The sequence below is a fragment of the Danio rerio genome, chromosome 7, assembly GCF_052040795.2.
Source record: "Danio rerio strain M-AB ecotype USA chromosome 7, GRCz13ab, whole genome shotgun sequence".
Classification (NCBI taxonomy): Eukaryota; Metazoa; Chordata; class Actinopteri; order Cypriniformes; family Danionidae; genus Danio; species Danio rerio.
The window spans coordinates 7,167,501-7,194,419 of NC_141027.1; the positions used below are offsets into that span (position 1 = coordinate 7,167,501).

The following is a 26,919-nucleotide window of genomic DNA, read 5'->3' on the forward strand; positions in this document are numbered from 1 at the left end:
TCTCCTTCTATCCTTCTTTCATTCTTTCTTTTCTTTCTCTATTCGATTTCTTTCTTTTCTCTTTTCTTTCTTTCTCTTTCTCTCTCCATTCTCTTTCTTTCTTTCTCTATTCTCTTTTTCTTTTTCTTTCCTTGTTTTCTTTTTTCATTATTGCTTTATTTCTTCCTCCCTTCTTTCTACATTCGGTTTTTTCTTTCTCTTTTTTTCTATCTCTCTTTGCTTTCTTTCTCATTCTCTTTCTATCTTTCTTTATTGCTTTCTTTCTCATTCTCTTTCTATCTTTCTTTATTGCTTTCTTTCTCATTCTATTTCTATGCTTCTTTCCTTCTTTTTTTTCTTTCTCTATTCTCTTTCTTTTTTCTCCATTATCTTTCTTTCTTTCTTATTTTCTGTCTGTCATTCTTTCTCCCTCCTGCTTCCCACTGTTTTCTAACATCCCTCTTTCTTCATTGGGTACATTATTCTGTTGCTCCTCCTTTCAGTCTCTCCTTCTATTATATTCATCTGTTGTTCTTTTTACCCCATCTGTGGCTCTTCCTTTCCTTCTTCCTCCTCTTTTCTCATTCTCTCTCTCTCTCTGCCTCTGTGTTTGTGAATCTGGCTGAGGGCTGCTTATGTAACACTGCGGCGTGTTTTTGCTGACACATATATGTGAAAGAGGATTGGCGCGGAGCCCTGGACAGCAAATCTGATGTTTGGGGATTATTTCATATTGATGCGTGTTTCTTTCAGCGCTCGGTTGCCTCAAATGTGAACCGTGTTATCAGAGGGCAGCGCGGAAAGCTGAAAACGAAGAGCACGGCCTGAAGCTGGTAAGAGGATCCAGCGCCCACTCACAGTGCTTTATTTCAGCCTGTGTGACTCGGTTTTTCACACACACACGGTCCTGCTGCAGGCACTTATATTCCCTGACGTCCTCCCTTCACCTACAGTTTCACACTCATTGACTAACACCAATGTACATGTGTACGCCACACACACATAAACACACACACACACAGGAACGGATTTGATCCCTCCTTAATTGTTCTAGACAGCACTGAGGTTACATGGAGGTCAAATTATGTCTTGATTTGTGAAGAAACACTCCAGTTGCTTTATTGGCATGACATTTTTTGTACAAAGCATATTTAGGAAATGTGTATATATTAATAATCATAATTAATTAACATGGGGTGATGTGGTGGCTCAGTGGTTAGCACTGTTGCCTCACAGTAAGAAGGTTGCTAGTTCGAGTCCCGGCTGGGTCAGTTGCCATTTCTGTGTGGAGTTTGCATGTTCTCCCCGTGTTGGTGTGGGTTTCCTCCGGGTGCTCCGGTTTCCCCCACAGTCCAAACACGTGCGCTATAGGTGAATTGGATGAACTAAATTCATTATTATTATTAAATTAATAAAACATACAGTAAAGGATAAATAAATTACTGTAAAAAAAGAACTAAAACAGATAATACCTCCATATTTCTTATGGTGTGGATGGTGTACACACGTTTAGATGGCAATTTGCCTTGCAGCATCCTTTAATTGAAATAATTAATTATTTGATATTTTAAATTAGACAAATAATCCTACACTTTATTTTACTGTACAATACTCATTCATTTTCTTTTCGGCTTAGTATCTTTATTAATCTGAGGTCGCCACAGCGGAATGAACCGCCAACTTATCCAGCATATGTTTTACACAGCGGATGACCTTCCAGCTGCAACCCATCTCTGGGAAAATGTACAATACTTGCTATAAATAAACCGCTAACTATGACTTTTAACTCAATAAACTCATAATTTGCTGTTTATCAATATTTTTAGGTCATTGTTAGGTTTAGGTATTCGGTAGGATAAGAGATGTAGAACAAGCTCATGCAGAAAATCTTCTTTACTAATAAACAGCCAATATTTTATTAATAGTCAGGTAATAAACCACTTGTTAATAGCAGGAATTGATACCATACAATCAAACTAAAAAATCACTAAAAAAGTAATACAACTCTTTATATTATGACTTAAATCTGTTTTTTACCCCTCAAAGCTACTTTATACATTCAAAAATGTTGATTTATAGAATAAAAGTTCTTTTTAATCCCTGACAATAAAAATATGAAGATTTTTCAAAAGCTTCACCCATAAAATAATTGCATTTCGGTTTGGAAAAATGACTTTAAACATCCTATAACAGATCATAAATGAAACAAAATAATAATAGTAATAACAATAATAATAATAATAATAATAATAATAATGACCAATCAAATGTATTCTCTGGCTACACTGAATCTACCTAACATATAGTCTGGCTGATATTTAAAAAATATAATTTTTATATATATTAAAAATATTATTTTAAAATATAATTTTAATGCATTAATTAATTATTAATAAATGAATAAATGTATGAATTTTTTTTGTCAGTAATTATTAGCCATTTCTGTCATGGAAAAAACTGTGTTTTAAAAACTCATTTTTTTTTTAATTGACATTAGACAACTCGACAAGTTACCAGCTAATAAATAAAGCAAGTTAGTAATTAGAATAATAACCAATCTAATAAATTCTCCAACTGCTCTGAATCAAACCAACAATCTGACTGATATTTATAAAAATATTATGCAACATATTTTATGGCCTTTTAAATGATTACTATTATTATTATTATTATTAATATTAGTACTATTAATATTATTATTATTATTATTTGTTTTTACATTTAGCCAAACTTGACATTTCTCTACACATTAGAACATTACATGTCCATTTATAGAATAGTGAAAGATTTTTTAAAAAATCCACCGTTAAAATAATTACCTTACTAGTACCGGGTTGGACCCCCTTTTACCTTCAGAACTGCCTTAATCCTACGTAACATAGATTCAACAAGGTACTGGAAATATTCCTCAGAGATTTTGCTCCATATTGACATGATAGCATCACACAGTTGCTGCAGATTTGTCAGCTGCACACATGCACAATGATGTGAATCTCCTGTTCCACCACATCCCAAAGATGCTCTATTGGATTGAGTACTGGTGACTGTGGAGGCCATTTGAGTACAGTGAACTCATTGTCATGTTCAAGAAACCAGTCTGAGATGATTCACGCTTTTATAATCAGAAGATGAGTACACTGTGGTCATAAAGGGATGGACATGGTCAGCAACAATACTCAGATAGGCTGTGGCGAGGACACAATGCTCAATTGGTACTAATGGACCCAAAGTGTGCCAAAAAAATATCCCCCACACCATTACACCACCACCAGCATAAACTGTTGATACAAGGCAGGATCATGATGTTGATGCCAAATGCTGAACTGAGCATCCGAATGTCGCAGCAGAAATGGAGACTCATCAGCCAGGCAATGTTTCTCCAATCTTCTATTGTCTAGTTTTGGTGAGTCTGTGTGAATTGTAGCCTCAGTTTCCTGTTCTAAGCTGACAGGAGTGGCACCCGGTGTGGTCTTCTGCTGCTGTACCCCATCCACCTTAAGGTTGGACGTGTTGTGTGTTCAGAGATGCTCTTCTGCATACCTCGGTTGCAACGATTGGTTAATAGAGTTACTGTTGCCTTTCTATCAGCTGGAACCAGTCTGGCCATTCTCCTCTGGCATCAACAAGGCATTTCCACACACAGAACTGCCGCTCGCTGGATATTTTCTCATTTTCAGACCCAAACCCTAGAGATGGTTGTGAGTGAAAATCCCAGTAGATCAGGAGTTTCTAAAAAATACTCAGACCAGCTCATCTGGCACCAACAACCATGCCACGATCAAAGTCACTTAAATCCCATTTCTTCCCCATTCTGATGCTCGGTTTGAACTGCAGCAGATCGTCTTGACCATGTCTATATGCCTAAATGCATTGAGCTGCTGCCATGTGATTGGCTGATTAGACATTTGCGCTAACGAGCAGTTGGAGAGCTGTACCTAATAAAGTGGCCGGTGAGAGTATAACATTTAATTCTGACTGATAATTATGAAAATATTATTAAACCTATTTAATGTCATGTTAAAAAAATTGTTTTTTAGATTATTATTATTTTTTTAGCAAGTACTATTATTATTATTTTGGCATTATTTATTATCATTTATGGTACCAAGTCACCATACTCGACACATCATTATAAACAAGTCCTTTTATAGACAAGACAAGGTTTAAAAAATAAAAAACACCATTAAAAATAATTACATTTTGGTTTGAAGTGACATTAGACAGTTTATAACAGATCATAAATCAAGCAAGATAATCATAATAATAATAATATTAACCAATCTAATGTATTCTAACACTTGATCCGACTGCTCAAAGCTACGATTGGCTTTCATCAATTGATGCAAACAATTATCTGTTGCTGAGAACAATTACAGCCTCTCTCCTCTCTGGCTGCAGAATGATAATGTGCTGATCTGCTGTAATTATCTGGGGCCTCCATTATACAATGAGCTTTTTCATTTCATTTTGATGAGTGGGCTGTTTATGACTGAACGCTGGGTAACACTTTACTTGAAGAAGATGTTCATAAGACTGACATGAAACCTTCATACAGTGCGTCCGGAAAGTATTGATAGCGCTTCACTGTTTGCACATTTGTTTATGTCACAGCCTTATTCCAAAATGGATTAAATTAATTTATTTCCTCAACATTCTCCACACAATACCCCATAATGACAATGTGAAAAAGGAGTTATTTTTAATTACAATAAGGACATTTTTGCAAATTTATTAAAAATAAAATACCTGAAAAATTACATATACAGAAGTATTCAAGGCCTTTGCTAATCACTCTGTTGATGCTCTTTTTGCAGCAATTACAGCCTCAAGTCTTCTTGAATATGATGCCACAAGCTTGGCACAGCTGTCTTTGGAAATTTTTGCCCATTCCTCTTTGCTGTACCTCTCAAGCTCTATCAGGTTGGATGGGAAGCGACGGTGTACAGCCATTTTCAGATCTCTCCAGAGATGTTCAATAGTATTTAGGTCTGGGCTCTGGCTGGGCCACTCAAGGACATTCACTGAGTTGTTGTGAAGCCACTCCATTGATATTTTGGCGGTGTGCTTTGGGTCATTGTCCTGCTCGAAGATGAACCGTCGCCCCAGTCTGAGGTCAAGAGCACTCTGAAGCAGGTTTTCATTCAGGATGTTTCTGTACATTGCTGCATTCATCTTTCCCTCTATCCTGACTAGTCTTCCAGTTCCTGCTGCTGAAAAACATCCCCACAGCATGATGCTGCCACCACCATGCTTCACTGTAGGGATGCTATTAGCCTGGTGATGCGCGCTGCCTGGTTTTCTCCAAACCTAACGCCTGGCATTCACTCCAAAGAGTTCAATTTTAGTGTCATCAGAGCAGAGAATTTAGTTTGTTATAGTCTGAGAGTCCTTCAGATGTCTTTTGGTAAATTCAGGTGGGGAGTGTCTTCCATCTGGCCATTCTACCATACAGGCCTGATTGGTGGATTGCTGCACAGATGGTTGTCCTTCTGTAAGGTTTTCCTCTCTCCACAGAAGAATGCTGGAGCTCAGACAGAGTGACCATCGGGTTATTGATCACCCTCCTGACTAACGCTCTTCTCCCCCGATCAATCAGCTTAGATGGGCGGCCAGCTCTAGTAAGAGTCCTGGTGGTTCCACTTACGGATGATGGAGGCCGCTGTGCTCATTGGAACTTTCAGAGCAGCAGAAATGTTTCTGTAACCTTCCCCAGCCTTGTGCCTTGAGAAAATCCTCTCTCTGAGGTCTACAGACAATTCCTTTGTCTTCACGCTTGGTTTGTGCTTTGACATGCACTGTCAACCCTGGGACCTTATTTAGACAGGTGTACGCCTTTTCAAATCGTGTCCATCAACTGAATTGACCACAGGTGAACTCCAATGAAGCTGCTGAAACATCTCAAGAATGATCAGTGGAAACAAAATATACCTGAGTTTAATTTAGAGCTTCACAGCAAAGCAGGTCCGGATTGGCTAATCAGGAGGACCGGGAGAATTCCCGGTGGGCCGGTCCGTTTTTTTGGCCGCGAGGGCCGGTGTCCCTAGCTCCAGAATCTGTTGCTCTCAGCAGTCACACTTTTTAAATTTATTTATTTTCTTGACCACAGTCTTCTTAATCATTATTTTACAGCAGCTCTGCTCTTTTTATCTATTTTCTCGCAGCCTCGTGAGCAAGATGCAGCCTGCAGGTTAATGATGATATAAGTCAGATGAGTCACCTTTTTATGTACTTCTGTTGTGGTACAGAGGATGGCACGATAGATTACAACGCCGCCGACCCGGGTTTGATCCTCCTCTGAGTAATTTATTTTATTTCATTTTTATTGTTAAGACATATAATACTGTTAGGGTTGTTGAACATTTGAAGTTCTAAAGCAGCTGTTTTCTCAAAAAAAGATGTGATCGTGTCATTAGAAACTGAATTGGAAATGACCTTATTTTAATATAGTCAGTCATGAACTGAGGTGGGCCAATCTGAGGCTTGAAACTCCAGGGGCCTCATGTACGAAGACTTGTGTGGAAATCTTACTAAAACATTGCGTACGCACAAAGCTGTAAATGTGCGTATGCAGAAAATATTTCAGATGTATGAAACACTGCGTACGCCGAGTCTCACGCATATTCTTTTGTACATCTGAATGAAGGTGAAACTGAGCGCAACATGCACGAGCGCAAAACCCCTCCCTGCCTCCTCCCCCGTATGAATATGCTAATGACTATGCGAATGGCAAAACCCAACGAAAAAGCAACGGCAAAAGCAAACAAAAAGAGAAACTTTGAACAGAATGTGAATTGGAGGTGCTGCTTTCGGAGGTAGACCAGAGGAAAAGCGGTGTTATTTGCAAGTTTGTTCTCCGGAATTAACAACAAAAGAAAAAAATAGAGTGGGAGAGTTTAGCTGATGCGGTTGACACAGTTGGGTCTGAACATCGCACTGAGTGCATTAAAAAGAAATAGTGTGGTTTATATCTGTAAAATGTTGCAGGATGTTTAACAGTCTCAGTAAGACGCTTGTGATCATGAATTGATACGTTCGAGCATGAGCTCGGCTCGAATCCAGCGTCTGATGAACTCTTTCTTGTTTTTTCCCCCGCTACATATCAGATTTTGCCAACTATTTATCACGAGAAAGACAAGTAGGAATCATCAATAAGTTCATATCAATAAGCATCATATTTTATTTGCACATTTATTGAATGGAAATGTTTCACGCATGCAAATTCATCTTCAGATAGTGTCTTTATAGCAATGTGCGTGCAGTAGATAGCTCAGATTACATTGGGAAAACAGGCGACTGCTGCAAATTGTGCTTTAATGTTTAGCTGGTCAACTGTATGGTATGGAAACCTTATATACCTGCTGAACCCGTCTCATACAGCTGCCATTGCAAGGCTCAGACACTTTGTAGAGAGGAATTTAACACAACTGCCTCTAGGAGTCGCCAATGGAAATAAAACAGACACGCACAAAAAATGTGCGTACGCCTGCCAGAAAGCTGCCGTGAAGCTGCGCACATTCCCACGTTCAGTTCATTGTTAGTAAATCCAAACGTGAGTGATTCTGAGCGTGAAACCTGGCGTACGCAAAGTTTTTGTGCGTACGCAGCGTTGATACATGAGGCCCCTGGGCTGCAAAGGAGTCCCACTCCGGCCCTGCAGCAAAGGCAGTGAATACTGTTGTATATGTGATTATTCAGCTTTTGTATTTTTAATAAATTTGCAAAAATCCTAAAACTCTTTTTTTCACATTGTCATTATGGGGGATTGTGTGGAGAATGTTGAGGACCTAAATGAATTTAATCCATTTTGGAATAAGGCTGTAACATAAAGAAATGTGGAAAAAGTGAAGTGCTATCAACAAATTTCCGGATGCAGTATAATCATGTCATGAATGTGAATGAGATATTATGCGTGCTTATAACAGCTGTCATTAAGTGTCATATGCTCAGGTATAACCTTTTAAATGTAGAGATGGCATTGTATGTTATGACAACTTGACAAACAAATACATCACAAGCTGTTTTTGCCTTTGACAACTTGACATTAAGGCAAGCCAAGACAACAAAACTTGTCATGAAGCCATTAAAAATGTGTGTCATCAATTTTATAACAGCATCATTAATGTAATTTAATGCATTTGAAATGACATAACTGAGCCAATGACACACTTGACATAATCATGCATAGAATCTCATTCACATTCATGACGTGTAAAGTTTTGCCAAACACTGTATGCTAATGAAATGACTGCGTTTACTTGTATCTCCATCGTGCAGGCTGTAGGTCCTCTTCTCGCTGGCGGAGGTCACTGTCAGGCCAATGCTGACGAAGTGTCACTTCCTGCAGGGCTTCTTCTCCAGACACTGAATCATGTAGGCACTGCTGCGCTGATGATGCCAGGAACAGCTTTTATCCCAGTCGCTCTCTCGTTCAGATGCTTCAGCTCTCGTGGCTCCCTTGGGAGGGATTTTCATTAGGGAATCTGGACTGGAAGAAAGGCACTCAGTTTAATCTGCATGCAGAAGGGATGCATTTTGGTGAGATGGGTGCATGAAGGGTGATGTATGGGCTATACTGTATGTGGGTGCATTAAAGGGAGTTTAGACAATGTGGATGCCAATGCAATTGCCATGATGACCAAGAGCAGCTTGTACCACCATGCAAAGGGAAATTTTGCATCATTCTGGTGCTCTTGAAAAAAGCTTGATGTGCTCTTTTTTTTTTTTTTATTCCATTGGCTTTTGGATTATAAGCTACTTGTATATACTATATACAGTTGAAGTCAGAATTATTAGCCCCCGTTTGAATTTTTTTTCTTTTTGAAATATTTCCCAAATGATGTTTAACAGAGCAAGGAAATTGTCACTGTGTGTCTGATAATATTAATTCTTCTGGAGAAAGTCTTATTTGTTTTATTTCGGCTAGAATGAAAGCAGTTTTTAATTTTTTTAAACACCATTTTAAGGACAAAATTATTAGATTAAAGCTAATTATTTTTTCGATAGTCTACAGAACGAATCATCGTTATACAATAACTTTCCTAAGTACTCTAACCTGCCTAATTAACCTAGTTAAACCTTTAAATGTCACTTTAAGCTGTATAGAAGTGTCTTGAAAATATCTAGTCAAATATTGTTTACTGTCATCATGACAAAGATAAAATAAATCAGTTATTAGAAATGAGTTATTAAAACTATTCTGTTTAGAAATGTGATGAAGAAATCTGCTCTCCGTTAAACAGAAATTGAGGAAAAAAAATAAACAGGGGCGCAAATAATTCTGACTTCAGCTGTATACTATACTGTACATCTGTCATTTAAGCCCCCCTAAAACCATCAATTTCAAAATCAAAAATTATTTTAATTATCAATCATATTAAATATTTGTATAATTTATTTGAAGAATTTTCTAAGCACACTGAGGGAGGCATTGTGCCGAAACGTTTGTGTCTTTAAATCCCCCGAAGAATGTAAAAAGAAAAACAGCACGAAGCAATTACTTGATGAGTGCAAATCATTACCTTTTTGAAGAATTTTCTAAACAAAATTAAATAAGGCAAGGCAAGGCGAGGCAAGTTTATTTATATAGCACATTTCATACACAATGGCAATTCAAAGTGCTTTACATAAACAAGAATAAAAGAAACAAGTAAAATAAAAATAAAAACAAATAATAGAAATGCGTAAAAACAAAACAAAACATAAAAACAGGTAAAATGTGATATAAAAGAATGAAGAAAAAATACTGATACGAATATCTAAACTAAGGGTTTCTTTAAGTAATGGTCTTTTTTTGTGTGGTACAGTAATTTGGGTGCCTTCTGTTATTCAATTCAATTCCTCTTTATTTGTATAGCGTTTTTACAATGTAGATTGTGTCAAAGCAGCTTCACATAGAAGATTATAGTGAATTGAAGCAGTGTAGTTCAGTTTTCAGAGCTTAGTTAAAATGAGTTCAGTTCAGTTAAATGTGTTTTAATATTCACTGCTGGGAAGAGTAAACTATTGATGCGCAGCTCTGCAAGTCCCGAACTATGGCTCAGTTTGGCACGACCATTTCTCATAAAGCAAAATGTTTTGTGGAGAGCTGCAGTCTAGGCGCCAGAGGCTGGAGAACGCAGGACGTCAGCGAAGACTCTGCGGTCCCTGGAGTCTCACGGGAATCAGTCTCAGGCTCTCTACTCCTCCATGACCACCACAGCAGCTGCTACGGCCTGGTCCGGGAATGTGGACATCTTGGGATCCTCTTTTCAAAGGTCTTGGATCACTTCAGTGGCGCTGCATAATCTCTGGAGGCCTCGGGAGGGGTATCCCCAGGTGGAAATAGAGAATGAAGAAAATAATTAGCGGAGCTGCTGTTCATTGTACTAGATTCAAAAACCTGCATGGAGGACATTCATGTTTCATACCGCTATGTGATGCATTGAGTATATGGTTTACTAAAAAGATTTAGTTTCGAGTTTTTAATCTAGTTTTGAACTGTGAGAGTGTGTCTGAGCCTTGGACATTATCAGAAAGGCTATTCCAGAGTTTAGGATAGATTAGGCCATAAATGAGAAGGCTCGACCTCCTTAACTCGACTTTGCTATTCTAGGTACTACCAGAAGCCCTGAGTTTTGAGATCATAAAGAGCGAGTTGGATTGTAGCAAGACAGAAGGTTGGGGAATATAACAATTCTGCCGTCAAGATGCAAACAACTGCAGTATCACACTTTCTTTCTTTTTTTTTAACTGTCAGCTTAGCCCTTTGTGTGACCCTGCCCTTATATGCCTTAATAAATTGTCCGATGGCTGTTGTTAGATCTCTTTCTGCCTTCTGTCACGGCGGTGTGGAAGAGGAAACATCCACCTTATTGAGACATGGAGAGGCCAGAGGCGCAGCACTCGGCACTAATTACGACCGAAGAGAAGAGCACTGGAGCGCATGGAGACTGTGGCGAGTTGCTTTTTTTAACCTCTTGCTGCTGAAGCGAAGAGATCTTTGAAAGGGGAGAGCTGAAGATGAAGGAAAACTGAATGGTTGGACAATTTCACATTATCATGCGCATATATGTGTGCGCTGTAGGCCCGTATGCTTGCTGAACATGTGAGGATGACATTTTTCCCCCTTTAAAGGTCCCATAAAGTGCTTTGAAATCTGTATTTGTATTCTCAATTCGATGTGATCTCAACTAAAACATGAAGAGAGGGTGGGACATACAGAAACAAATAGTTGATTGATTCAGGTAAAAGTGTCTTTGGGTGTTAATACCAGGGTTAAATTATCTAAATGAAAAATTTCTCGCTGTTTTGAGGCGCATTAGCTTATTGATATCCTTAAAACTAATACACTTATTGTAAAATCTAAAAACTCTTTCAATAGGTGAAGGGTAAATGGGGTTTTCAAAGTGAGAGGCCACAAAGTGCTAGTGGGGTTCTTGGGAAATTAAAAACGTAGGTAGAATAGTGTAATAATAGCCTATTCATTCATGCATTTTGTTTTTGGCTTAATCTGGGGTTGCCACAGCAGAATGAACCACCAATTTATCCAGCATGTTTTTACGCAGCAGATGCCCTTCCAGCCGTAAACCCATCCCTGAGAAAAACAATAGCCTATTATGAATGTAAATAATAATTTACTTTATTGCAATAATTAATTTTAACTGTGGAAAATAATAAAAAAAACTAATAATTATATTTACAAATAATCACATTTATGCAAAAAAGTAAATTAATAAATACATAAATAAAAATGTTATTTAATTTAAAATAATTAAAATATGAGGGGTGTATTAATTTAGTAAATTGATTAAAAGAGTGTTTAAACAAGATTCTTACTAAATATTTTCCAAATAATATTTTACTCATTTAAAATATTTAATTAAATGTATTTATACCATGAAAACTAATAAAAGTTTATATACAGGACGGTGGTCCCTCACATACAGATGTATTTATATTTGAGCAATTCCAGCGTTATGGATGTGACATTTGCAGTAAAATCTTTAAACACAAATTCATAGAGAGAGTATATGTTAACATTATATTAAAATGTCTGTTTATATTTTTCCAAAGAACTAACAACAGAGTTGTGGGAGCACAAAAAAATCAACATGCGTTATGGATGTGACAAAAAAGGTCTGCGCGTTTACAGTATACAAAATACTTTGTAGAAATTCTGTGAAATAAACTGCACAACCCAAAAAAAACAATGCTAATCAAAAGGATATGAGTTGGCAAACGATAGAACAAAATTTTTTGATTTTATTTAATTTGACATTTTTTGCATTTATGAGGGAAAATCTTTGTTATGGATGTGACGTATGTGAAATTGCCACTTGTGTGACTTTGGTGAATCAAATATAATCGTTTGTAAACATTGACAGAGACATGTTTAAGTATTTTTACTGTAAAAACTGTAGGGTTTTGCTATTTTAATGAAAACTACATTTTTTTTCATGGCAAGGTTGACATTTGCATGGAATTGCTCTTTTATAAAAGTATGCAAAAAAGTAAATTAATAAATGCATCAAAATGTTATTTAATTCAAAATAATTAAAATATAAGGGGTTTATTCATTTAATCCATTAATTAAAGAGTATTGAACTTGAAGCAGTAGGTAGTGCTGTCGCCTCGCAGCAAGAAGGTCGCTTGGTCGCTGGTTCGAATCTTGGCTTAGCTGGCGTTTTTGTGTGGAGTTTGCATGTTCTCCCTGCCTTCGCGTGGGTTTCCTCCGGGTGCTCCGGTTTCCCCCACAGTCCAAAGACATGCGGTACAGGTGAATTGAGTAGGCTAAATTGTCCGTAGTGTATGAGTGTTTGTGTGAATGTGTGTGTGGCTGTTTCCCAGAGACGGGTTGCGGCTGGAAGGGCATCCGCTGCGTAAAAACTTACTGGATAAGTTGGTGGTTCATCCCGCTGTGGCGACCCCAGATTAATAAAGGGACTAAGCCGACAAGAAAATGAATGAATTAATAACTTTGTAGATTCTTACTAAATATTTTCCAAATAATATTTTACCCATTTAAAAAAATATTTAATTAAATGTATTTATACCATGGAAACTAATAAAAGTTTATATTTAGGATGGTGGTCCCTCACATAAGGATTAATTGATATTAGTAGTTTTGTAATATTAAAAACTCATCGAAAAAATGACCATAGTTTTAGTACAAAAAAGTTTTTGTAGGTACACCATTAGTAACCTCAAATTAAACATGGTTTAGCTACACTTTTTAGCTGCAGTTCCTAGCTATTTTAGTATATATAATAAAGTGTGCTCAATATGCAAAAAAAAAAAAAAAAAAAAAAAAACTTTTGAAATTTTACCATTTGTTACTAAATGGTTATTAGGCAAAATAAAAACATTGTCAATAATAAAATGAGCAATGTTCATAAGAGATCCCTGTCTGCAGATGACTGACTTCGTGTTTATGTTTTTAAATGTAGAAGTGTATGTACTCCTGAATTCTTCAGCTTTTAATAATTACCTTACATTTGCTATGAAGTTGATGTGTCCACACATACAGTTAAGGTCAAAATCATTAGCCCCCTTTGATTTTTTTTTCTTTTTTAAATATTTCCCAAATGATGTTTAACAGAGCAAGGACATTTTCAGAGTATGTCTGATAATATTTTTTCTTCTGGAGAAAGTTTTATTTGTTTTATTTTGGCAAGAATAAAAGCAGTTTTTAATTAAAAAAAAAAACATTTTAAGGTCAATATTATTAGCCCCTGTAAGCAATATATATTTTTAGATAGCCTACAGAACAAACCATCATTATACAATAACTTGCCTAGTTACCCTAACCTGGCTAGTTAACCTAAGTAACCTAGTTAAACCTAAATGTCACTTTAAGCTGTAGAGTGTCTTAAAAATATCTAGTCAAATAATGTAGGCTACTGTCATCAAGCAAAGATAAAATAAATCAGTTATTAGAGATGCGTTATTAAAACTATTATGTTTAGAAATGTGTTGAAAAAAATCTTCTCTTCGTTAAACAGAAATTTAGGAAAAAAAATAAACAGGAGGCTAATAATTCAGGGGGTCTAATAATTCTGACTTCAACTGTATATGATAGCATCTTCCTGCGGTGTCATCGAATAAATTTGTGATTTTACCCTTTTTAACCGTTTTTATACTGCTAAACTCTCTTTACATTGTTGAAATAAGTTAATTTATCGTAATTTATCTCTCTGACAGGATCTCTGGTTTTCGCGCGCTTTCTCCTCTTTATCCTCTGGCGACATCCAGCGGATATGAAGTGAAGTGCATTACCTTTTCTCCTGTGGGCTGTGTCCTCAACACATCCACTCTTGGTTTTGATCTAATTTATGACATAATTAGCAAACTTATGTGTTATGCTTGTCTGTCCGTTACTATTATTTATAATTCCCCAAATAACTGTAATAATTCGTACTATTATATCACGGCAGACGAGATGTTCAAATAGATTACTTAATTTCATTTAATTTTATATTTATTTTTACCAAATATTTGACTGTATTTTGATAAGACTTATTTTTCTTTCGGTGTCTCTATGTGCGCGCGCATATTGTATGACTGGAGTTGTTTTGTGTGGGGAAAGTTGCGCGCGGTTCTCCAGTGCGCGTGAATCAGAGTGTGATGAACACGGAGGATCATTTAATGACACCAAACTCACATCAACAGGGATCATCACATCAGATTCAGCACATTATCAAAACAAGACCTGGTGCTGCTGGAAGGCTCAGATGAGGGTGAAAAGATCGTCTGAATTCAACAACCTGAGGATGGACACGAAGAAGAAGGGGAACTAATAAAGCTGAAGGTAAACTTTCTCATATTTACCATCATTTACTGTCACCAATTTTAAGAAATGGATCATGAAATTTCCTTATTTATGCTCATTTGCCGTGTTTTTCTGTTCAAATATGCAATGTTTTATCTGTGGAGTAACGTTACTGTGTTGTTACCATGGTACCAGATTTTACCACAGTACGTTCAGTGTAAAGATAACGTTAAAGGACTGTTAAAAAGTAATGAAGTATTGCCATCTTGTTGTTTTGTTTGTGTGCCAGGCTAATGCCACAAAAATACGTTGATTAACTCTGGTGATGTATATATCTGTGTTCATCATACTTTAATTGTCGCATTGTACTGCTGTTTCATTCATTTATTTATTTAATTTTAAGATGGACAGATTACTGAAAACCAGACAAAGCCACTTAGAAGTATTTCCAAAATTTGTTAATGTGGTAATACCGTGTTTTGTCTTGCTTTTAAAGCAAATTGATGTACCATGGTATAATATTATGGTAGTCATTCAGTACCATGGTACACGATACATTGCTGTAACATGTTATGTATTAAATAGATAGATAGATAGATAGATAGATAGATAGATAGATAGATAGATAGATAGATAGATAGATAGATAGATAGATGAGAAATAGACAGATAAAACTGGATGGATAGATAGATAGATAGATAGATAGATAGATAGATAGATAGATAGATAGATAGATAGATAGATAGATAGATAGATAGATAGATAGATAGAGAGCATAGTAAGACTAACAAAAGTACTTAAATATAACCATGTGTATGTTGTTATACCTAAATACAGTATGGTCATCATTCAGTACCATGGTACAGTAAATACTGTATCATAATGTCACATTGTGTTACCACAGAACAAAAGAATAATGGACTACTGGATATATAAATATGCCATGTTTTTATCTGTGGAAGAGTGTTACTATGATGTCACCATGGTATTACCATTAATGTACCATGGTAACCTATTTCTCCACTCTCCAAGACTCAAAAATATTGAAGTATTATCATGTTTCTTGTTCAAATGTGTGCCATTGTAGTTGTAAAACATCTTAATTTGTTAGTCTGGTAATGTATAGAATGCAGTTCATCTTTATTATATGATATCTTAAGTGTCAAAAGATGGAGAGATTGCTGAAAGCCATGGATGGATACAAAAAACCGATGTTAAAAATCCTTAAATGTTTATAAATATGGTCATTATTCAGTACTGCCATGGTACAGTAAATCAGTGTACCATCTTTTTTTGATCTGCTAGCATCAATGCCGCATTGAACTATCATAGTATAAAACAAATTGAGTACTAGAAAAGACTAAGTATGTGGCTTTTTCGATGTTTTTGAAAAGATGTGGTGTACTATGTTACTGTATTAAACTAGGGTATTCATTCACCACCATGGTATTGCCAACTGGGACTATCAACTTTTTGGGGGGATTTTATAGAATTACATGGGACTTATGGTAAAATATTATATTATTATATCATATTCCATGTGAAGCCACAGTATCTATAGCCTAACAGACTTTTTTCTGACTTGTGAGATGTTTTTGTCAATGCAATCCATCATTATTGTGACATCAAATTAAATTTTAAGCATGACGTCAAAAAACGCGTCACAATTTTGACGTCCTTTTGACATCCACACATTGATGCCCTTTTGACCACCAAAATAGACAAAAATCATTACAATATTAGAAAGGATTGATTCATCAGAGAGCTTTAATCACAAATGATCAATTTACACTGCATTTTGTATCCTTATAATGCATGTGAACGACCTTGATGTCAAAAAGACATTGGATTGACATCTAAAACTGGTGTCAAAAAAACATGTCAAAAATCGATTACATTCTTGTTCCATAATCGTTTTGACATGTTTTTCGATGCGTTTTTGACACCAATGTCAGATGTCAGTTTAATGTAATTCTGTCATGAAGGTAGTCAATTTACATTGAATCGAATTAATAAAAATATTACAATATAAGAAAAGTTTTATTCATTTGAATGCTTCAATTTCAAATGACCAATTTCCACTGCATTTTGTATCCCTACAATGCATGTGAACGATCTTGATGTCAAAAAGACATCAAATTGACTGGCATCAAATAACGCATCAAAAATCGATTACATGACTGTTTCATAATCATTTTCACATGTTTTTTTAATATGTTTTTGACAATGTTAGATGTCAATTTCATACAAATTTTACATCAAGGTAGTCGATTTACATCAAATTGATTTAATAAAAATATTGCAATAAAAGTTTTATTCATCTAAGAGCTTCAATTTCAGATGACCAATGTACACTGCGTTTTGTATCCCTACAATGCATGTGAGCAGCACCTACTTGATGTCAAATAAACATAAAAAACATGTCAAAAATCCAAAACAATTTAATATAAATGGACTTCCTTGACATCAAAAAGACATCAAATTGACATCTAAAAGTGGCGTCAAAAAAACACGTCAAAAATCGTATTTTTTGACGCTTTAATGTGTTTTTTTCACGTGCTTTTTTACAATTTGATGTAATTTTGACATCAAGGTAGTCAATTTACATTGAATCGATTTAATTAAAATGTAAGAACAGTTTTATCCATTTGAGAGCTTCAGTTACAAATGACCAATTTACACTGCATTTGTATCTCTACAATGCATGTGAACGATCTTGATGTCAAAATGACATCAAATTGACATCTAAAACTGGCATCAAATAACGCATCAAAAATCGATTACACGACTGTTCCATAATCATTTTCACATGTTTTTTTTTTATATGTTTTTGACAATGTTAGATGTCAATTTCATACAAATTTTACATCAAGGTAGTCGATTTACATCAAATTGATTTAATAAAAATATTGCAATAGAAGTTTTATTCATCTAAGAGCTTCAATTTCAGATGACCAATGTACACTGCGTTTTGTATCCCTACAATGCATGTGAGCAGCACCTACTTGATGTCAAATAAACATAAAAAACATGTCAAAAATCCAAAACAATTTAATATAAATGGACTTCCTTGACATCAAAAAGACATCAAATTGACATCTAAAAGTGGCGTCAAAAAAACACGTCAAAAATCGTATTTTTTGACGCTTTAATGTGTTTTTTTCACGTGCTTTTTTACAATTTGATGTAATTTTGACATCAAGGTAGTCAATTTACATTGAATCGATTTAATTAAAATGTAAGAACAGTTTTATCCATTTGAGAGCTTCAGTTACAAATGACCAATTTACACTGCATTTGTATCTCTACAATGCATGTGAACGATCTTGATGTCAAAATGACATCAAATTGACATCTAAAACTGGCATCAAATAACGCATCAAAAATCGATTACACGACTGTTCCATAATCATTTTCACATGTCTTTTTTTTTTATATGTTTTTGACAATGTTAGATGTCAATTTCATACAAATTTTACATCAAGGTAGTCGATTTACATCAAATTGATTTAATAAAAATATTGCAATATAAGTTTTATTCATCTAAGAGCTTCAATTTCAGATGACCAATGTACACTGCGTTTTGTATCCCTACAATGCATGTGAGCAGCACCTACTTGATGTCAAATAAACATAAAAAACATGTCAAAAATCCAAAACAATTTAATATAAATGGACTTCCTTGACATCAAAAAGACATCAAATTGACATCTAAAAGTGGCGTCAAAAAAACACGTCAAAAATCGTATTTTTTGACGCTTTAATGTGTTTTTTTCACATGCTTTTTTACAATTTGATGTAATTTTGACATCAAGGTAGTCAATTTACATTGAGTCGATTTAATAAAAATGTAAGAAAAGTTTTATCCATTTGAGAGCTTCAGTTACAAATGACCAATTTACACTGCATTTGTATCTCTACAAAGGCGAGGCAGTGGCGCAGTAGGTACAGGTGAATTGGGTTGGCTAAATTGTCCGTAGTGTATGAGTGTGTGTGAATATGTGTGTGGATGTTTCCCAGAGATGGGTTGCGGCTGGAAGGGCATCCGCTGCGTAAAAACTTGCTGGATAAATTGGCGGTTCATTCCGCTGTGGCGACCCCGGATTAATAAAGGGTCTGAGCCAAAAAGAAAATGAATGAATGACTGTATCTCTACAGTGCGTGTGAACTACAGTACCTTGACAACAAATTAACATCTAAAACTCACGTCAAAACACGCTTCAAAAATTGATTACATGACGGTTCCATATTTGTTTTTTGATGTTTTAATGTGTATTCGGACGTGTTTTGTGTTTTTACACCAATGATAGATGCCAATGTGATGCAGTTTCGACATTAAGATAGTAAATTTATATCAAATCGATTTAATAAAATCATTACAATATAAGAAAAGTTTTATTCATCTGAAAGCTTCAATTACAAATGACCAATTTGCACTGCATTTGTATCCCTACAATGCATGTGAACAGTGCCTACTTGATGTCAAATAAACAAAAAACTTGTCAAATATCCAGAACAATTTAATATAAATGGCCTTCCTTGATGTCAAAAAGACATCAAATTGACATCTAAAAGTGGCGTCAAAAAAAAAACAAGGCAAAAATCGATTACACGACGGTTCCATAACTGTTTTTTGACGTTTTATTGTTTTTTCCTGTTTTTTTTAAAACCAATTTTAGATGTCAATTTGATGTAATTTTGACGTCAAGGTAGTCAATTTACATCAAATCTATTTATTAAAAATATTACAATATAAAAAATGTTATATTTTTATTTATACATTTGTATCTTTACACTGCGTGTGAACTACCTTGACATCAAATTAACATCTAAAACTGACGTCAAAACATGCTTCAAAAATCGATTATATGACGGTTCCATATTAGTTTTTTTGATGTTTTAATGTGTATTCGGACGTGTTTTCTTTTTTTTACACCAATGATAGATGCCAATGCGATGCAATAAACAAAAAACTTGTCAAATATTCAGAACAATTTAATATAAATGGCCTTCCTTGATGTCAAAAAGACATCAAATTGACATCTAAAAGTGGCGTCAAAAAAATCAAGGCAAAAATCGATTACACGACGGTTCCATAACTGTTTTTTGACGTTTTATTGTTTTTTTCCTGTTTTTTTTTTTAAAACCAATTTTAGATGTCAATTTGATGTAATTTTGACGTCAAGGTAGTCAATTTACATCAAATCTATTTATTAAAAATATTACAATATAAAAAACGTTATATTTTTATTTATACATTTGTATCTCTACAGTGCGTGTGAACTACAGTACCTTGACAACAAATTAACATCTAAAACTCACGTCAAAACACGCTTCAAAAATTGATTACATGACGGTTCCATATTTGTTTTTTGATGTTTTAATGTGTATTCGGACGTGTTTTGTGTTTTTACACCAATGATAGATGCCAATGTGATGCAGTTTCGACATTAAGATAGTAAATTTATATCAAATCGATTTAATAAAATCATTACAATATAAGAAAAGTTTTATTCATCTGAAAGCTTCAATTACAAATGACCAATTTGCACTGCATTTGTATCCCTACAATGCATGTGAACAGTGCCTACTTGATGTCAAATAAACAAAAAACTTGTCAAATATCCAGAACAATTTAATATAAATGGCCTTCCTTGATGTCAAAAAGACATCAAATTGACATCTAAAAGTGGCGTCAAAAAAAAAACAAGGCAAAAATCGATTACACGACGGTTCCATAACTGTTTTTTGACGTTTTATTGTTTTTTCCTGTTTTTTTTAAAACCAATTTTAGATGTCAATTTGATGTAATTTTGACGTCAAGGTAGTCAATTTACATCAAATCTATTTATTAAAAATATTACAATATAAAAAATGTTATATTTTTATTTATACATTTGTATCTTTACACTGCGTGTGAACTACCTTGACATCAAATTAACATCTAAAACTGACGTCAAAACATGCTTCAAAAATCGATTATATGACGGTTCCATATTAGTTTTTTTGATGTTTTAATGTGTATTCGGACGTGTTTTCTTTTTTTTACACCAATGATAGATGCCAATGCGATGCAATAAACAAAAAACTTGTCAAATATTCAGAACAATTTAATATAAATGGCCTTCCTTGATGTCAAAAAGACATCAAATTGACATCTAAAAGTGGCGTCAAAAAAATCAAGGCAAAAATCGATTACACGACGGTTCCATAACTGTTTTTTGACGTTTTATTGTTTTTTTCCTGGTTTTTTTTTTAAAACCAATTTTAGATGTCAATTTGATGTAATTTTGACGTCAAGGTAGTCAATTTACATCAAATCTATTTATTAAAAATATTACAATATAAAAAACGTTATATTTTTATTTATACATTTGTATCTCTACAGTGCGTGTGAACTACAGTACCTTGACAACAAATTAACATCTAAAACTCACGTCAAAACACGCTTCAAAAATTGATTACATGACGGTTCCATATTTGTTTTTTGATGTTTTAATGTGTATTCGGACGTGTTTTGTGTTTTTACACCAATGATAGATGCCAATGTGATGCAGTTTCGACATTAAGATAGTAAATTTATATCAAATCGATTTAATAAAATCATTACAATATAAGAAAAGTTTTATTCATCTGAAAGCTTCAATTACAAATGACCAATTTGCACTGCATTTGTATCCCTACAATGCATGTGAACAGTGCCTACTTGATGTCAAATAAACAAAAAACTTGTCAAATATCCAGAACAATTTAATATAAATGGCCTTCCTTGATGTCAAAAAGACATCAAATTGACATCTAAAAGTGGCGTCAAAAAAAAAAACAAGGCAAAAATCGATTACACGACGGTTCCATAACTGTTTTTTGACGTTTTATTGTTTTTTCCTGTTTTTTTTAAAACCAATTTTAGATGTCAATTTGATGTTATTTTGACGTCAAGGTAGTCAATTTACATCAAATCTATTTATTAAAAATATTACAATATAAAAAATGTTATATTTTTATTTATACATTTGTATCTCTACACTGCGTGTGAACTACCTTGACATCAAATTAACATCTAAAACTGACGTCAAAACATGCTTCAAAAATCGATTACATGACGGTTCCATATTAGTTTTTTTGATGTTTTAATGTGTATTCGGACGTGTTTTCTTTTTTTTACACCAATGATAGATGCCAATGTGATGCAGTTTCGACATCAAGATAGTAAATTTATATCAAATCGATTTAATAAAATCATTACAATATAAGAAAAGTTTTATTCATCTGAAAGCTTCAATTACAAATGACCAATTTGCACTGCATTTGTATCCCTACAATGCATGTGAACAGTGCCTACTTGATGTCAAATAAACAAAAAACTTGCCAAATATCCAGAACAATTTAATATAAATGGCCTTCCTTGATGTCAAAAAGACATCAAATTGACATCTAAAAGTGGCGTCAAAAAAAAACAAGGCAAAAATCGATTACACGACGGTTCCATAACTGTTTTTTGACGTTTTATTGTTTTTTCCTGTTTTTTTTTTAAACCAATTTTAGATGTCAATTTGATGTAATTTTGACGTCAAGGTAGTCAATTTACATCGAATCGATTTATTAAAAATATTACAATATAAAAAACGTTATATTTTTATTTATACATTTGTATCTCTACAGTGCGTGTGAACTACCTTGACATCAAATTAACATCTAAAACTGACGTCAAAACATGCTTCAAAAATCGATTACATGACGGTTCCATATTAGTTTTTTTGATGTTTTAATGTGTATTCGGACGTGTTTTCTTTTTTTTACACCAATGATAGATGTCAATGTGATGCAATTTCAACCTCAAGATAGTAAATTTATATCAAATCGATTTAATAAAATCATTACAATATAAGAAAAGTTTTATTCATCTGAAAGCTTCAATTACAAATGACCAATGCACACTGGATTTTGTATCCCTACAATTCCTGTGGACAGTGCATGATGTCTTGATGTCTAATAAACATCAGAAAACCATGTCAAAATCCAAATTGATTTGATGTAAATTGACAACCTTGATGTCAAAAAGGGATCAAATTGACATCTAAAGCAGGCCTCAAAAAACACATCAAACATTGATTACATGACTGGTAAATAATCGTTTTTTGACATGTTTTGATGTGTTTTTTTTTTTACATCAAGGTAGTCAATTTACATCAAAACGATTTTAAAAAAGTATTACAACATAAGAAAAGTTTTATTCATCAGAAAGCTTCAATTACAAATGACCAATTTATTTAGCATTTTGTATCCCTACAATGCCTGAGAAACTACCTTGACGTCAAAATGGCATCAAATTGACATCTAAAACAGGCGTCTAAAAAACACGTGAAGAATCGATTACATGACTGTTCCATAATCATTTTTTAACATGTTTTGACGTCTTTTTCTGAGTGTTTTTGACACCAATGTGAGATGTCAATTTGATGTCATATTAACTCCAAGGTAGTAAATTTACATTGAATTGATTTAATACAAGTATTTACACATGACCAAATCCAACTGCATTTTATATTTCTACAATGCATGTGAATTACATCGTCAAAAGGACATCAAATTTACATCTAAAACTGGCATCAAAATATGCGTCAAAAATCGATTACATGACTGTTCCGTAAATGTTTTTTTGATGTTTTATTGTTTTTTTTAAACCAATGTTAGATGTTTATTTAATTTTGACACCAAGGTAGTTAATTTACATTAAATTCATGTGGATTTTTAAATTTTTTTAATGTTTATTTGACAGGCGCTGAGTTTCCAACTCTGTTAGACTGATTATAAACATCCAAGTGAAAGTTCTTTTCAGTGATTTTGTTTTGAAAAAAAGTTTAGATGAGAGCCGTTATCGTACTTGAGTTGCTCTCTGTTGTCTGAAGTGTGTGTGTGTGTGTGTGTGTTTGTGTATGCGCTCTCATTTGCTGTGGAAGTCTTCCTTTTTTTAGTATGTACAGTAAAGGTTTGTTGCCTGGTGGTGGTTATACAGAAAAACCATCACGGCTCTGAGCATCTTTGGCTGCGGGGGTGGCAGTGTGAAAAGTGTGGTGGTGAAGCCTCCTGGGAGAAACACACACACACACACACACACACACACAAGCAGTCTGTTCACACTTGCAGTGGCTTTGTTCGCAGCACATTGACTGATGGATGAAACTTGTCCTGTTTTTGCAGTGCAGTAATGATCATTATTAGCATGATGTCATTTGTGGATAATCACTCGCTGTGGATGCTCTATATACTGTATACACACACACACATACACATACACATAATTATTTCCCAAGTCTTGTTTAACAGAGTAGGGAGTTTTTTACAGTATTTCCTATAAAATTTTGTCTTCTGGAAAAAGTATTCATTTGAGTTTGGCTGTTTTAGGGTAAATTTTAAACCATTTTAAGGTCAATATTATTATCCCCCTTAAGCAATATTTGTTTTCGATTGTCTTCAGAACAAACCCTGGTTAACCTACATTGGGTGACACTTTAAAATGAGCATTACCGCCGCGTCTTGTTCCGCCGCCACTCTAAAGGCTAAAGGAGTAAGAGCAGGTTTTTAGGTATGACCGCAGTTTATGACTATACTGCCAGGGGGCAAAGGAACGGGATGCGATGGGACAGAAATAGCCTATTCGGGATGCAACAATTAACCGGTTTCACTATTAACCGCGCTTTACTTTTTTACGATTAATTAATCGAAAAGGCTTCTCAACACCACGTTTCTGCAAGAAAAAAAAAACTGCTGCTACTTAAACAAAGTTTGCACACCAAGCCGAATACCCATGCACACTGGATTAACTATGACTTAACTAAGGGCCGTTTACATATTGCGTCTTTTACGCAAACAAATTTGTTATTTCCAATGGAGGCTTGCACACAATTTCCAGGCGCACCTAGTTGAAAGAACGCCGCAAACTTACCACGACTCGATTGTTTTTATTTATTTATTTATTTATTTATTTATTTATTTATTTATTTATTTTATTCATTGTTGTGTTGTTTATTTTTCAATGAAAAATTATTACTTATGTTTAAATGCCAAAAACGTTTTTCACTTGTTTTTAAGTCCAAAGAGAATGGACTATTGTTTGTTTTTGCTATTATTTTGTGCTGTATTAATTGGTTACTGAGCAGCATTAAATAACAATTAATTTAATTAATTTAATATATAAAGATGTTTCATCTGATTTTTCTAAACTAGTAGTGTTTTGAAATTAATGAATCCATAATAATCATGATAACTGTGAAACCATGATTATTCCTTAGACTATAACCGTACATCCACAATCTATAATCGTTGCATCCCTATAGCCTATACAGTAGCTGTAAATACTCTGATAGTTGTAAATGAAGATGAAAAGATGAAACAAAGCATTATAATTCCCTCACTAATCATTAAAAACTTGTTAATAAGCTTTATTATCATTGTAAACTTGTTAAATGAAATGAGGATTCGTTTTGGAAAGTAGAATTAAAGAAATAAAAGACAACTAAAAATAAAGTACAAACATACATACAAATAAGTAGGCATTAATAAATAAAGAAAGAAAGAAAGCAGTGTTTTAGCCTAAATTTAGAGAGATGTGCAGTGTTATTTTAAAGTGATAGGACTAAGACAGTCAATAAATAAGCCTGTTCATTTACTGTTTTCATTTACACTTTCGTTGTTGATTATATTTTACTACCTCATTTTATGTCTCCATTACTGTACGTAAATGATAAACCTAATTAAGCCTTTAAATGCCACTTTAAGCTAAACACTAGTGGCTTGAAAAAAATCTTGTCAAATATTATTTACTGTCATCATGGCAAAGAAAAGAAATCAGTTATTAGAAATGAGTTATTAAAAGTATTATGCTTAAATGTGTTGAAAATGATGTTCTCTCTGTGAAACCCTAGTATTTGAGAAAGAATGATAATTTCACACAGGAGGGCTAATTATTCTTCCTTAACTGTACATATCTTGTTTTGTCACTGATAATAAATAACACCCTCACACTATTATTAGCTTTCATGACAGAAGTGCAAACATCCACTGTAGGACCTTTTTTAATCTCTTTTGTGTTGGTGTTGATTGCATTTCATCCTCATTTGGCAAATTAGCGAGCACAGACAGTAGAGTTAGCCTGGCTTTCCTTTGATCAGGGTTATATATTAGGAGAAAGTACAACCATGCAATTAAATACATTTCATTCATTCATTCCTTTGGGTCACCACAGCGGAATGAACCACCAACTATGCCAGCATTTTACATTTTACGCACCAGACGCCCTTCCAGCCACAACCAACTGCTGATTGGTCAGATGGTACAACTTTGCTCTTATTGGTCCATATGGCACAACTTTGCTCTGATTGGTCAGATGGTACAACTTTGCTCTTATTGGTCCATATGGCACAACTTTGCTCTAATTGGTCAGATGGCACAACTTTGCTCTGATTGGTCAGATGGCACAACTTTGTTCTGATTGGTCCATATGGCACAACTTTGCTCTGATTGGTCAGATGGTACAACTTTGCTCTTATTGGTCCATATGGCACAACTTTGCTCTGATTGGTCAGATGGCACAACTCTGTTCTGATTGGTCCATATGGCACAACTTTGCTCTGATTGGTCAGATGGCACAACTTTGTTCTGATTGGTCCATATGGCACAACTTTGCTCTGATTGGTCAGATGGCACAACTTTGTTCTGATTGGTCTATATGGCACAACTTTGCTCTGATTGGTCAGATGGCACAACTTTGTTCTGATTGGTCTATATGGCACAACTTTGCTCTGATTCGTCCGATATTACAACTTTACATGGATTGGTCAGATGGCACAACTTTGATCAGATTGGTCCATATGGCACAACTTTGCTCTGATTGGATCAAATGGCACAACTTTGCTCTGATTGGTCCATATGGCACAATTTTGCTCTGATTGGTCACATGGTACAACTTTGCTCTGATTGGATCAGATGGCACAACTTTACTCTGATTGGTCCATATGGCACAATTTTGCTCTGATTGGTCACATGGTACAACTTTGCTCTGATTGGATCAGATGGCACAACTTTGCTCTGATTGGTCCATATGGCACAATTTTGCTCTGATTGGATCAGATGGCACAGCTTTGCTCTGATTGGATCAGATGGCACAACCTTGCTCTGATTGGATCAGATGTTAC

At 34.6% G+C, this 26,919-nt stretch overlaps 2 protein-coding genes across 5 annotated transcripts in view; both read left to right on the top strand.

The window, feature by feature from the left end:
* Nucleotides 1-26,919, top strand: part of actn3b (actinin alpha 3b) — a 701,279-nt gene that overhangs the window by 220,617 nt on the left and 453,743 nt on the right. The gene's annotated exons all lie outside the window — the stretch shown is intronic.
* The window catches only part of rin1b (Ras and Rab interactor 1b), a 226,796-nt gene that overhangs the window by 116,691 nt on the left and 83,186 nt on the right, over nt 1-26,919 (top strand). For 2 of the 3 annotated variants that reach the window (XM_087260272.1, XM_087260273.1), the window contains 4 exons: nt 8,254-8,514; nt 10,571-10,634; nt 10,778-10,912; nt 14,626-14,764. The gene's annotated coding sequence lies outside the window, so the exon portion shown is untranslated. Of the gene's footprint in view, nt 1-8,253; nt 8,515-10,570; nt 10,635-10,777; nt 10,913-14,625; nt 14,765-26,919 lie in introns of those variants that run through there. The other variant, XR_015495170.1, reaches the window with a different exon arrangement.